The sequence below is a fragment of the Triplophysa rosa genome, linkage group LG4, assembly GCF_024868665.1.
Source record: "Triplophysa rosa linkage group LG4, Trosa_1v2, whole genome shotgun sequence".
In the NCBI taxonomy this organism is placed as follows: Eukaryota; Metazoa; Chordata; class Actinopteri; order Cypriniformes; family Nemacheilidae; genus Triplophysa; species Triplophysa rosa.
The window spans coordinates 31,719,719-31,732,746 of record NC_079893.1 but is presented as its reverse complement, the minus strand read 5'-3'; the positions used below and the strand labels follow the sequence as shown (position 1 = coordinate 31,732,746).

Genomic DNA, 13,028 nt, shown 5'->3' with positions numbered 1-13,028 from the left:
AATCAGACGGACAACAGAAAATATGTAAATGAGAACAGCTTTTTTGGGAAACAAGCTGTATTAAAATACAGAATGTTCAGAGAGTAGAAGCGAAACGAGTCTGAAATTGCAACTCAAAAACTATGAATGACGATGACGTCACGAACACTTCCTACACAACTGATGCACTTGTAGAACGGTATTCTGCTCTCAGTTGTCTTTTGACAGCTTTAGAATTTTGTACATTTTGCGTGAATTATTAATACCCCAAATAGGAATTTATAGTCTGCATAATATAGTACCTGTATTTCTCTTCTTTTATCTTCTGTCTCTCTGTGTCACATCCCTTTATTGTCACTCAACCATATACACAAGTGCAACAGTAGGTGAAAAACTTGGGTGCAGTTCCGACCAACATGGCAGTAAAACAGATTACAAGTAACAAAGAATTACAAAACTTTACAGTAGACATTTCTTGTACACATCTACACAGTAAACATTTCTGTACAAGTATTAGACCATAATATAACGAATGACACATAATTTACATGTAACTACACACTGTGTGTGTGTGTCAGTGCCTGTATGATATTTAATGCTTTGTTTACAGTTAATATTTTTTCATTTACAGCAGCTTTGTAACAATAAAAATTGTAAAAAGCGCTTTATAAATAAAAGTTGAGTTGAGAATGTTAATTAGAGCGTGACATTACCAAGCACCACAGTTCCATAAATTCCTAGCGGAAATACTGCAAGTTTGTGGATTTTCATTTCTTTTTATTAATTCACCATTGTAATCTGATGTTTACAGTTCGTTTTTATTATCTATATAATTTGTATCTGTATGCATGCATTGAACTGAATCGAGAATCGAATCGGAACATCTGAATTGATACCCAGCCCTAGAAGAAACATACCTGAAGGAACAAAATCATCATCATCATCATGATAATCATCTTCATCAGTCTGTTCTTCCTAAAAAGTGAGTTCAGTTTTCATCTCCATGAGTTTCCTGCAGTCCAACAGTGTGACAGAACACATGTTGAGTGGTCTGGTGTTCAGGATCTGCTGTTCTCCAGCGTTACAGACAGAATCCAGAGACTCTGTGGAGGTTTGATCAGTAGATTCATCCTGATTCAAGGTGTGATTACTGTCACACACAGTGTCCTGAGCGTCTGTGGGGTTTGTGTCAGTATAACAGAGTAAAGTGAGGCTGAGCTCCGAGTCCTGCGAGTGTCTGGACTTCTGTTCAGAGAGGAAATATATTTAGATAAAGCTATAAACTATGACAGTGAGATTAAAAACAGTATTAAAATACAAACATTAAAAGCAGTAAATGATGTTGAATGTGTCCAAACCTCAGTGTTGAGTTCATCTCCTCTTGTCCTCAGCTTTTCCTCCAGTAACGCCACCTCTTTCTTCAGCTGACAGATTTCTGTGATGAAATCATCAATATCCAGCATGGACAGATCAGTTCCCACTGATTTACAGCACATCTGTGACGTCATCCTCAACATCTCAACACAAACACACACACACAACACTCTGTTTAAAACACTCAAGAGAGAAAATCAGAGTGATGTGAACACGCAGCGCTTGATGTTTGACTTTCTTTCTTTCTTTAGTGGATTTATCGGCGGACTGAAGAGCTGCAGAGCGACTCCTGCTGGACTGGAGACACAACACACTCAACACTACCGATAATATTACATTTAACAAATGTCATTAGACGTTGTATAAAAACTGAATTCAGAATAAGGCAAACTACGACCACAGCTGATCGTTGTTAATGTTTTATCATCAGAACAAGGAACACATAAAGTGTGTACAAGAGAAGAGAGAAAGAGTGAAACTGGCTGTGAGAAGAATACAGTGCAGATTCCAGTTCAGTGAAGTTTCATTTAAATCACAGGTGTCAAACACAGGGCCCGAGGGCCAGATCCGGCCCGCTCCTCATTTTATGTGGCCCGCGAGAGCTTACAAATTGTTGTATTGTTATACATTTTATGTCCACGATCTGAAAATGCAACTCAATTTTATTACCAGCGCGATGACGACATCTAGCCAGTAGGTGGCAGTGTCTGTATATATTATCGCAGAAATAAGACCCTCCAGTGTGACCAGGACCCGACGCGAAGCGGAGGGGCTTATTTCGCGATAACAGCCGGCTGCTTGTATATTATCCCGCTTATTACACGGCTACTTGCCACATGAGAAAAAAACTGGACATAAAATGTTAATTTGAAATATTTCATGAGTTCATTTTTACTGAATGCAGACCTAACAGGAAAAGCTGTTTACTTTGGGTTTTAAGGTAAGAAACGACGTTAAAATGTCACGAACATTCAATTTGGTTTAATCATTAGTAAATATAATATAGTCATATTTGTTATTAAAATACATATTTATATTTAATTTGTCAAAAGAACCTGTCAAAATGATTTGTTGCGTCCCGGGTTACCGGCGTGTTATTAGTTTTGAGAGGTTGTTATCTGGGAATAACGAACCTGCAAATGTCGCGACTGGCCAATCAGAATCAAGCGTTCCAACGAGCCGTGTAATAAGTGAGTGATAATTAGATGCATCATGTCAAACAAAGAAAAATTGATGCAGAGGGGAGGCTATTTCAAGACGGATGGGAAAGCAAATACTGTACATGTTTGTGCTTCATGGAAACAAGCCGGCTTGTCGTCTTTGCCAGGAGGCCATCCCTGTTAAAACAACAACATATGCTGGTTTGGTATGTTTTGATGCTGGTTTAGCTGGTCATGTGCTGGTCCATAGCTGGTTTAAGCTGGTCCAACCAGCATCAAAACACACCTAACCCAGCATATGCAGTTTTTTTCACCAGGGGTGGCTGTGCTCAAAGAATACAGTACAATTTACGTCGGCACTTCGAAACCAAACACGGAGCAAAGTATGCTAACCTTAGCTGAGTTGAAAAAAAAAACACATTTTTGGCTGAATTTGTTTGCAAATGCTTCTGCAAAAGATGATGCAGCCGTGAAAGCCAGCTTTATTGTAGCTGAAGAAATCGCCCGAAGTGTTTTTCAGAAGGTACATTTTTAAAGCAGTGTATGCTGAAGATATGTGAGCAAGTGTGCCCTGACCACAAAGGTGTTTAACTATGCAGACCGACTATGTGTTCATACAGAAACATGTCTTTTATTTTTTTTAAATAAACTGTACAATAGTTGTACACTTGAATACACTTTATTTTACTGGTCTTTTACTGTCAAAACTGGGTATTAATTGAGTTATTACCAAAAGGAGTAATTAAATGCAGATGTAATTATGCAGTGTGATAAAAGAGTGGATACATTTATATAGTCTTACAGTTACAACCGGCCCTTTGAGAGCAACCATAATACTGATGTGGCCCGGGATGAAATCGAGTTTGACACCCCTGATTTAAATGATGTTAAATACAGTAAATGCTCATTATTTGTGTAATGTAAAAAAAGACCAAACACCGCAACAAGATGCTTTTATCCAAAGCGACTTACAAATGAGGTAAACAATGGAAGCAATTAAAACCACATAAGGACATTAAGCATGTTGAAGGTACAAATAAGCAATGCCCTTACAAAAATTAACCATGTTTTTTGGTTTTAACTCTAGTAAAACCATGGTAAATTTTCGTAAGGGATAAGTTTATTGCTCAACAATGTACAATCTACACAGGGAGAGAAATAATGAAAAAAACCAGCAGAATATCTGCAAGTAACAGTCCAAAGAGACGTGAGAATCAGGACACACAAGCAAAGGCCGAGAGACTATATGAAACTATAGATCATCAGAATAACACACACATCTCTCTCAGATCCACACGTGATACTAAAAGAAAATACATTTTCAACGCAAAATACAACTTCAGTCGTGTACTCAATGAAGTCCTCGAACCCATGAATAAAACACAAAGACTCGTCCCTTATTCATTTCTTAGCTGCTCCAAGGTCAGTTTGTAAATAAAAACAAGATGTTTTAAATAAAGCGCACGTACTGTAAGTGTGAAGAGAGGCTAACAGAGTAACACAGAGTCATAAACTCTGAAACCAGCGTGTAGAGGTTGAGTGAAAGTTGTGTTGAATGTGTGTAAGTGTGTGAGTGTGTGTGTGTCCGAGACGCTGTAGAAGGACAGAGCGCCGGCCGGCCCGTCCACATACACTCCTACTCGATTAGAGAGAGGTGAAGGAAAGCGCACGTCTGTTTGTTTATTATTGTGAGAGGCAGTGAATCCTCCATCAGAGCAGTACAGACTCCAGGAGATCACATTGATCCCAAAGTCACATTCACCACTTCTCTCCTTCCTGCCGATGCTTTTATACGCCACTGATATGTGAGCTTTCCAGGTGAATTCAGCCTCCCAGTAACAGCGTCCGGTCAGACTCTGTCCACACAACACATGCTTAAAGCCCTTAAATCTATCTGGATGATCGGGATACGACTGCTACTCGATCACATATGTCACCTTTCTGTTCTCTTCAGACAGTACGAGATGAAGGTTTGCTGTGTTCGGATCCAGCGTGAGATCACACGCATCTGAACACCAGAAGACACATTTATAACACAACAATCGCTAAATCAATCCGTGTGCGTATGTGTGTGAGTGTGTGCAGACCTACATTTTTGAAGTCCTGCATTCATCATGAACTTACTCGCATCTTTCACACTAAAAAAAATCACAAACACAAAATGACCCTCTAGTCATGTAAGAAAAACTAAATTAAAGTGACTGTTCATTCGGAGATGCAAATGCTGTCATCATTTATTCTCTCATGTGATCTTTCTTCAGTGGAACACAACAGAAGATAATTTGAGAAATGTCATGTGGTTTTGTGTTCATAAATTGGAAGTCAATGGACAACACACACACAGATGACAGTTGTCATGGTTCTGCCTCACCTAGTCTTGGATTTCCTGATCCCGAGGCAGAGCCATGACAAAGACTTTGGTTATGTGTGGAGAGAAACATATTATTGTCCTTTTGACAATAATATGCGTTCTCTCCAGTGTCTCGTCATTGGCCCCGCCCCTCTCGTCTCATGTATTGCTTCCCTCTGGTGTCTAATGTTCCTCACCTGCCCTGTGTCATTATCCCTGGTTTGTCTTGCCTATTTAATGCCCTCATGTTTCTTTGTCCTGTGTTCGGTCATTGTGTGTGCTATGTGCCTTCCAGTTAGTCTTGTTATTTGGCCAGCGTCAACAGTCTTTGCCCGTTCTTGTTCCCGTCTGTTGCTTCCTTGTCTGTTTTGTAAGTGTTTAGTTGAGTTTTTCAAGTGTTTATTCAGTTTAATGTCAGTTAGTCTTCGTACTATTATTTATCCTGTTTGTGGTTTGCCCCATCGTGGGTTCTTGTTTTGTGTTTTATTATTTAAATAAACTGTTTGTTTGTTAACCCTGTCACTGCCTGCCTGCATTTGGGTTCTTCCAAGCAATCCGTGACAGACAGTACTGTATGTGTCAGTATGAGTGTTGTGTGTCATACTTGAGTTTGTTGAGTGTGTAGTTTGGATCATTTTGATAAGCGAGCAGCTGAAGTGTTGAGTGTTGTGGGTGATTGTAGCTCAGGTCGAGTTCTCTCAGGTGTGACGGGTTTGAACTCAAGAGCTGAAGCCAAATAACAACATCCTTCATCTGTCACCATACAACCTGATAACCTACAGACACACAACAACATGTTTTATAATATTCAGATCATCATTTCCTTTGATAAATCAGTGTGTAGAGACCATCACCTCAGTGTCTGTAGATGACAGTTTGTGTTGTTGAGAGCATCAGAGATCAGCCTCACTCCTGAATCCTGAAGATCATTGTTACTCACATCAAGATCTCTCAGAGGACACTCGGAGGACTGAAGAGCTGAAGACAAACTCTCACAACACTCACCAGTCAGACTACACATGGACAATCTAAACAGAACAGTAAAGAGAAAGTTATTAATACCATCACCCATGTATTCAGGAGACCGTAAACTTGACATGTTTTCTTAAAACAGCAAGTGTGTGATTTGAAGAAGGATAATAAAACAAGTGGGAAAATGAGAACGATCAGTATTTTTCCAATTCCATGTGGTGCCACTAGAGACATCGGCAGATGCATCAGCTCCTAAACCCAGCGAACACAGTACGCTCTGATGACATTGCCAGTTAGCCATCATTTGGTCACTGTGACATTCATTTAAACAACGTTGTGACAACGTCTTCATAAAGTTAAATTTTTTAGAGTCTTGGCTAAAGTTTCAGAAACGTTGTGACCACGTTTTCAAGTAGCGTCATTAGTTAATCCCATGGGAAAATGTGTAGCAACATCCCAGCTAACACAGTTACGCTGTGGCGACGTACCTGGACCGGACCATATTCATCGCCACGATGTGCCAAATAACGTTTCAACAATGTAACTTTGGGATTCCTGTATTCATCGTGACGATGTAACATTGGATGTTGCTGGGACGTGGTGATTACCTCCTAAAGACTTAAATGGACCGGACCATATTCATTCATGTGTTTGCTGGGGTGGTACGTTGGTCTCCAGATAACCTGGACACTGGTGATGGAACTTCATGTTCACAACATGCCAATTCGGCTGTTTGGACGTAATCACCACATTCCCACAATGTTCTACTGTAATATCGCCACAGGCTGAACTGAATATGGTCCAAATTTGTTGTCACAGCGTTATTGTGTTAACTGGGATGTCATGCTTTACAGTGATTAGTAGCTTAGCTTGCTACGTCTTTGAATGGTTTGTGCATTACAGCTTACGCCTTTGTTGTTGAGAGTTACTTTGAGTCTTGATGAAACGATAGAAGAACAATTAAAACCTCTAGTTAAAGCCAGTTTTATTCACATGCGATATATTATTATGGATTATTCCATATAATTTACATTAAAAAAATGATTTAAATCTGAAAAGTCATCACCTCAGTGTGTGTAGTTGACAGTTTGTGTTGTTGAGAGCATCAGAGATCAGCTTCACTCCTGAATCCTGAAGATCATTGTTACTCACATCAAGATCTCTCAGAGGACACTCGGAGGACTGAAGAGCTGAAGACAAACTCTCACAACACTCACCAGTCAGATTACAGCCCGCTAACCTAAAGACATTAATAATCACAAGTCATTACCACAAGGGATTTCCAGCACAGGAGCTGAAATCACATTTTGAATCAATGCAATAACTATAAAAATTATACTAAATAATAAAAATTAAGAAGTTTATAAAAGTAAAATCAGTCATCAGTATACGCGTCTTATATTGATTATATTTTTAAAAAGGATTTCTTTTAAAAGCATGCTATATCATTGTAAAATACTAAAGCTTATGGCCCAAGATGCAGTGGTTCACGGTGATTTTATAACAGCTAAGGGGCGTTGTTAGGCACAACACAAAGTTTTTAAATAATTTCATAATATAAAAAATAGGTCGTTTGAAAAAAACATTTGTCAGTAGTACTGAAATCTTTTGTCACTCCGTGAGATGAAGGTTTTTGTTATTTTATTTGTTTTAAAACATCAACCAACTTACATAATATAACATAGTTACTTTGTTTATATTGCTTATACATTTTACATTTTAATAAGAACGGTCAAAAATGTAGGAAATTGATTTTTCATAATAGTGTTAAAGGCAAGGCAAGGCAAGTTTATTTATATAGCACATTTCATACACAAGGGCAATTCAAAGTGCTTTACATAAAATGATTGACAGAGAGAAATAAAACGTATCTTTACAAAATCACAAAAAAAGATCACAAATACTTCAGATTTTAAGAGACAATAAAACAGCAATAAAATTGATTCAAAATGTGAGTGTGTATATAAAAAGAACAAGAGCAAAAGCAAAAGAAATGAGAAATAGAAGTGCTGTTGATGTAAACAGTACAGTGCTCAGGTTGTAAATGCACAGTTAACAAGTGTGTTTTAATCTGGATTTAAAAGTAGCTACTGTTGGTGAACGTCTGATGTCGTCTGGAAGCAGATTCCAGCTATGGGTGGCGTGATGGCTAAACGCTGACAGAAAAATAAGTAGAATGTATTTGATCACCTAGCTCTTTTATTAAAACACTAATATTACACTTAAAACTGTCTTGTGCACGCTTTTAAGTGTGTCTGAAACAAAATAAGTCAAGAAGTGGATACATGGCACTTTAGACGTTTATATAAAAACCTGCTCTGTTGAATAATTGATTAGCTAAGAACCAAGTGTGCAAATGTATCCATTGTAATTAATGCGGTATCTTTCCTCAGTAATTAGTATATCTAAAAGTCAAACCTCAGTATCTGTAGTTGACAGTTTGTGTTGTTGAGAGCATCAGAGATCAGCTTCACTCCTGAATCCTGAAGATCATTGTTACTCACATCAAGATCTCTCAGAGGAGAACCTGAGGATTGAAGAGCTGAAGAGATGATTTTACAGGACTCAACATTGAGATTACAGCCTGTAAGCCTAGAGGAGAGATACAGAACAAAAGAGAATAGCTTAAAAAATATTCATTTGGTAAATACAGAAAACACTGTTAAAAATGCCATTTCAATTTATTTATAAAGCACGATTAAACACAACTACTGTTGACCAATGTGCTGTACAAAGTAAAAACCCTTAACAAAATAAAACCACAACAAAGTCACAGATAAAACTACAGAACATCAAGACAAGACAACTCCATCAACAGTCATATATTATAAGACAAATCAAATAAAAAGGTTTTTAACCTAGCTTTAAAAATAGACAAAGTGGGGGCAGTTCTAGTTTCCGTAGGCAGACTGTTACAAAGTCTTGGAGCACCAATGGAAAATGCTCGATCTCCCCGAGCTTGAGCCTAGATCTAGGAGCTAAGAGCTTCAAATTGGCGGACCTAGGAGCTCTTGCAGGTTGATGGACTGTCATCAGATCAGCTCTGGCAGCAGCATTCTGAACCGTCTGAAGGCGAATTATGGAACATTGACTAATCCCCAAAAATAGAGAAGTGCAATAATCGAGCCTTGTGGTGATAAAACCATGGATTATTCTTTCAAACTTTGTAAATGAAAGAAAGGACTTCATTTTTACCAGGGTTCACAGCTGGTAAAAGCTTGACTTAACAACTTGGTTAACCTGCCTATCAAGCTTTAGGGTACTATCCAACACCACGCCCAGAAAATTCAGAGACATCCATACTTTAAGATCCGGGAGGCAAGCGGCCACCTGTTCTAGACCATTCTTATGTTCAAGTGTAAAATGTGTATTTGTGTGTCATCTGCATAACAATGATGACTAAAGCCATACTTTTCAAAAATAGTACCCAGAGGGAGCATGTACAGTATAAAGAAAATAACATGGGGGCTAGTGTGGAACCTTGAGGAATCCCACAGTTCAAAGGTACAGCAGAGGATCGAAATTTACCAATATTGACAGAAAAGCTCCTATTTGTCAAGTAGGACTGAAACCAACGTAGGGCTGAACCTCTGAGGCGTACTATCTGCTCTAAATGAGACAGAAGAACATTATGGTCTACCGTGTCAAATCCTGCACTTAAGTCTAAGAGTGCCAATACTACCGAATCTCCAGAGTCTGTGGCTAAGAAGATGTCATTAAGCACTTTTAAAAGAGCCGTTTCAGTGGAGTGAAATTTTCTGAAGCCTGATTGGAATATATAAAAAATCTTGTAATCGGCCAAGAAACTTTGGAGCTGATACAAAACTACTTTATCTTAGATCTTTGTTAAGAATGGAAGATTAGAAATGGGTCTGAAGTGTGATAGATCAGAGGAATCTAAGTGAGGCCTCTTAAGTCTGGGTTGAACCGAGGCATGTTTCTAAAAAATATCCTTTTTGTGAATATGCCAATTGCATGCACACAACCCTCTTGCCAATTAAATTATGACTGTAATACTCACCGTGCTCTTGTGCAGTTGTTGACAGCCGGTACAAGTCTTCTTCTGCCCTCCTGTGTTGTGTTGTATTTCTTCAGATCAAACTCATCCATCACCTCCTCTGACATCTGAAGCATGTAGGCTATTGCTGAACAGTGAGCGGCAGAGAGTTTCTACTCTGAGTGTTTGTCTGATCTCACAAACTCCTCGATCTCTCTGTACAGAGTCTGATCTTTCACTTCAAGAAGACACAAGAACAGATTGATGGATCTTTCAGCTGACAGACCATCATTACCCTTGATTTGATCTTTGATGTACTGTGTGGTTTCTGTGATGGTTTGTGAGGTGTCCACCGTGTGTGTCAGTAGATCTTGTAAGAGTCTCTGATTGGACTCCAGTGAGATGCCCAGCAGAAACCTCAAGAAAAGATCCAGATGACCAGTTTCACTCTCAAGAGCTTCATCTACGGCACCTCTTATTAGTGACTCATAGGGTGAGATTTCCTCCTGAATATCCCACTCACACTCATAATCCTCTTTATACTGAAACAACTGCTTATCATTGACTGCATGCGAGTAAAACACGTAGAACGCCGCGAGGAACTCCTGAAGACTGAGATGTATGAAGCTGTAGATCTTCCTCTGATGAATGACAGATTCCTCCTTAAAGATCTCAGTACAGATGCCAGAATACAGCGCGGCGTCAGTGATGTCTATCCCACACTCTCTCAGATCCTCCTCATAGAACATCACATTGCCCTTCATCAGCTGTTTGAAAGCCACTTCAGCCAGTTTCACGATCACTTCTCTGTTGATCTCTGGATCTCTCTCTGGATCATACTTCTCATTCTTCATCTTCATCTGGATCAGCAGGAAGTGGATGTACATTTCACTCAGAGTTATGGGGATTTCTTCACTGTGATCTTGTGTCAGGATCTTCTGAAGCACAGTGGAGGAGATCCAACAGAAGACCGGTATGTGACACATGATGTGGAGGCTTCTCGCTCTTCTAATGTGGGATATGATTCTGCTGGCTTGATGCTCGTCGCTGATTCTCTTCCTGAAATATTCCTCCTTCTGAGCGTCGTCGAATCCCTGGATTTCTGTCACACGCGTGATGTATTTGGAGGGGATCTGATTGGCTGCTGCTGGTCTGGAGGTGATCCAGATGAGAGCGGAGGGAAGCAGATCTCCTTTCATGAGGTTCGACATCAACACGGCCACTGATGAAGCGTCCGTCACATCAGAAACTTTCTCACTGTGGTCTGAAAACATCCGTGTCATTCTGCTTTCATCCAGACCATCAAAGATGAACACAACTTTACACTCCTCATAAATCTGAGAGTCCACATCTTGAAGTTCAGGATGAAAGTCCAGCAGAAGTTTGTGAAGACTGTAGCGATGCTCTCGAATCAAGTTCAGCTCTCGAAACGGAAGCAGGAACATGAAATCTACGTCCTGATTGGCTGTTCCCTCGGCCCAATCCAGAATGAACTTGTGCACAGAGACTGTTTTTCCAATTCCAGCGATGCCTTTAGTAAGAACGCTCTTGATTTTGTGTCTTTGATGAGATTGAGGTGTGAAGATGTCATTGCAGTAGATTGGAGTGTCTTGTAAGTCTTGTGTTCTTCTGGGCTGTTTCTCCATGTGTAAAACCTCATGTTCTTCATTCACTCCTTCACTCTCTCCCTCTCTGATGTACAGCTGTGTGTAAATTCTCTTCAGGAGCGTTTGATTCTCTTGTGCTTTCATTCCCTCAAATAAACTCTCATACTTGTTCTTCATGATGCTTTTGTGTTTGTCTTTCACTCTCTGCAGAACATCTTCCACTGATTCATCATGACAATCCTGCTGCACGTCTTCAGTCTGATCATCTTTCAGCCTCACTGCAGACACAAGGAGAAAAGAAAGACAATGTATGTACTTAAAACCATTTTCAATCTTATATAGATCAAAGAACCCCTTGTTCTACGTATTACACTGTCACTTTTCAAAGGTATTGTATAGGGAGGCTAGAGATGACGGATTTTTGTATGCAAAACCCGGAAGCGAGTTAGCATTTTAGACTTCCGGTTCCATCGCTCCAAAGTTCTATGGGTTTTTTGAATGGGTTTTTGGTAAATCCCCCAAATAAGGTCTGTGGTAAACAAAACCTCTAAATATTTTCACTTTTATCTATGACATAAAACACACCAGTTATAACCCGCTTGTATTTTTTAAAGCCGAACAAGTGCCGGCAGTAGACACATGATGTACTCAATCAACTCAACTCAACTTTATTTATATAGCGCTTTTTACAATTTTCATTGTTCACAGCTGAGACATATTGACTATAAGCAAAACAATTAAAGTTGTACCTGTAAAAACAAGAAAAGTGAAAACACAGAAGACAGAACACCCACATACAAAACACTCCACACACACAATATGCACACGTACTAACACACAGACATAGACACACACACACACGCACACACACACACACACGACACACACGCACACACACGCACACACCACCACGCACCACACACACACACACACACACACCCACACACACACACACACACACACACACACACACACACACACACACACACACACAGACAAGCACGCATGCATGCACACACACACACACAGATGCGCACACACACACACACACACACACACGCACACACGCACATGAACGCACACACAGACACACACACACGCACACACATGTTGGGTTTCCATGTTTTATGGGGACATTCCATAGACACAATGGTTTTTATACTGTACAAACTGTATCTCATATTCCCTACCCCTAACCCTAACAATCACACACAACTGTCTGCTCTTTTACATTTTCACATTCTGTATGAGTTATAAGCTTGTTTCCTCATGGGGACTAAAAAATGTCCCCACAAGGACAAGGGTTTTGGATATTGCCATCTTTGTGGGGACATTTGTCCCCATACCGTAGGGTTTACACTTCACACACACACACACGCACGCACGCACGCACAATGAGAGCACACATTTAAGATAAAGGAGAGAGAAGCACAGGTCAAATATTAAACAGACGATAAATTCCTATATGCAATATTAATTATGTAAAACTTTAAAATTCTAAAGCAGCCCCCGGAGTTCACAGAGTAATCACTTACCAGGGAACACATTTTTTATAAAGTTTGAAAGAGTTATCGGAGGCTTGGTGGTGG

The 13,028-nt window shown here is 39.7% G+C and overlaps 1 pseudogene; it reads right to left on the bottom strand.

The window, feature by feature from the left end:
• Positions 1–3,206: 3,206 nt before the first annotated feature.
• LOC130552876 (NACHT, LRR and PYD domains-containing protein 12-like) lies at positions 3,207–11,690 on the bottom strand (annotated as a pseudogene).
• Between the last annotated feature and the right edge of the window lie 1,338 nt (positions 11,691–13,028).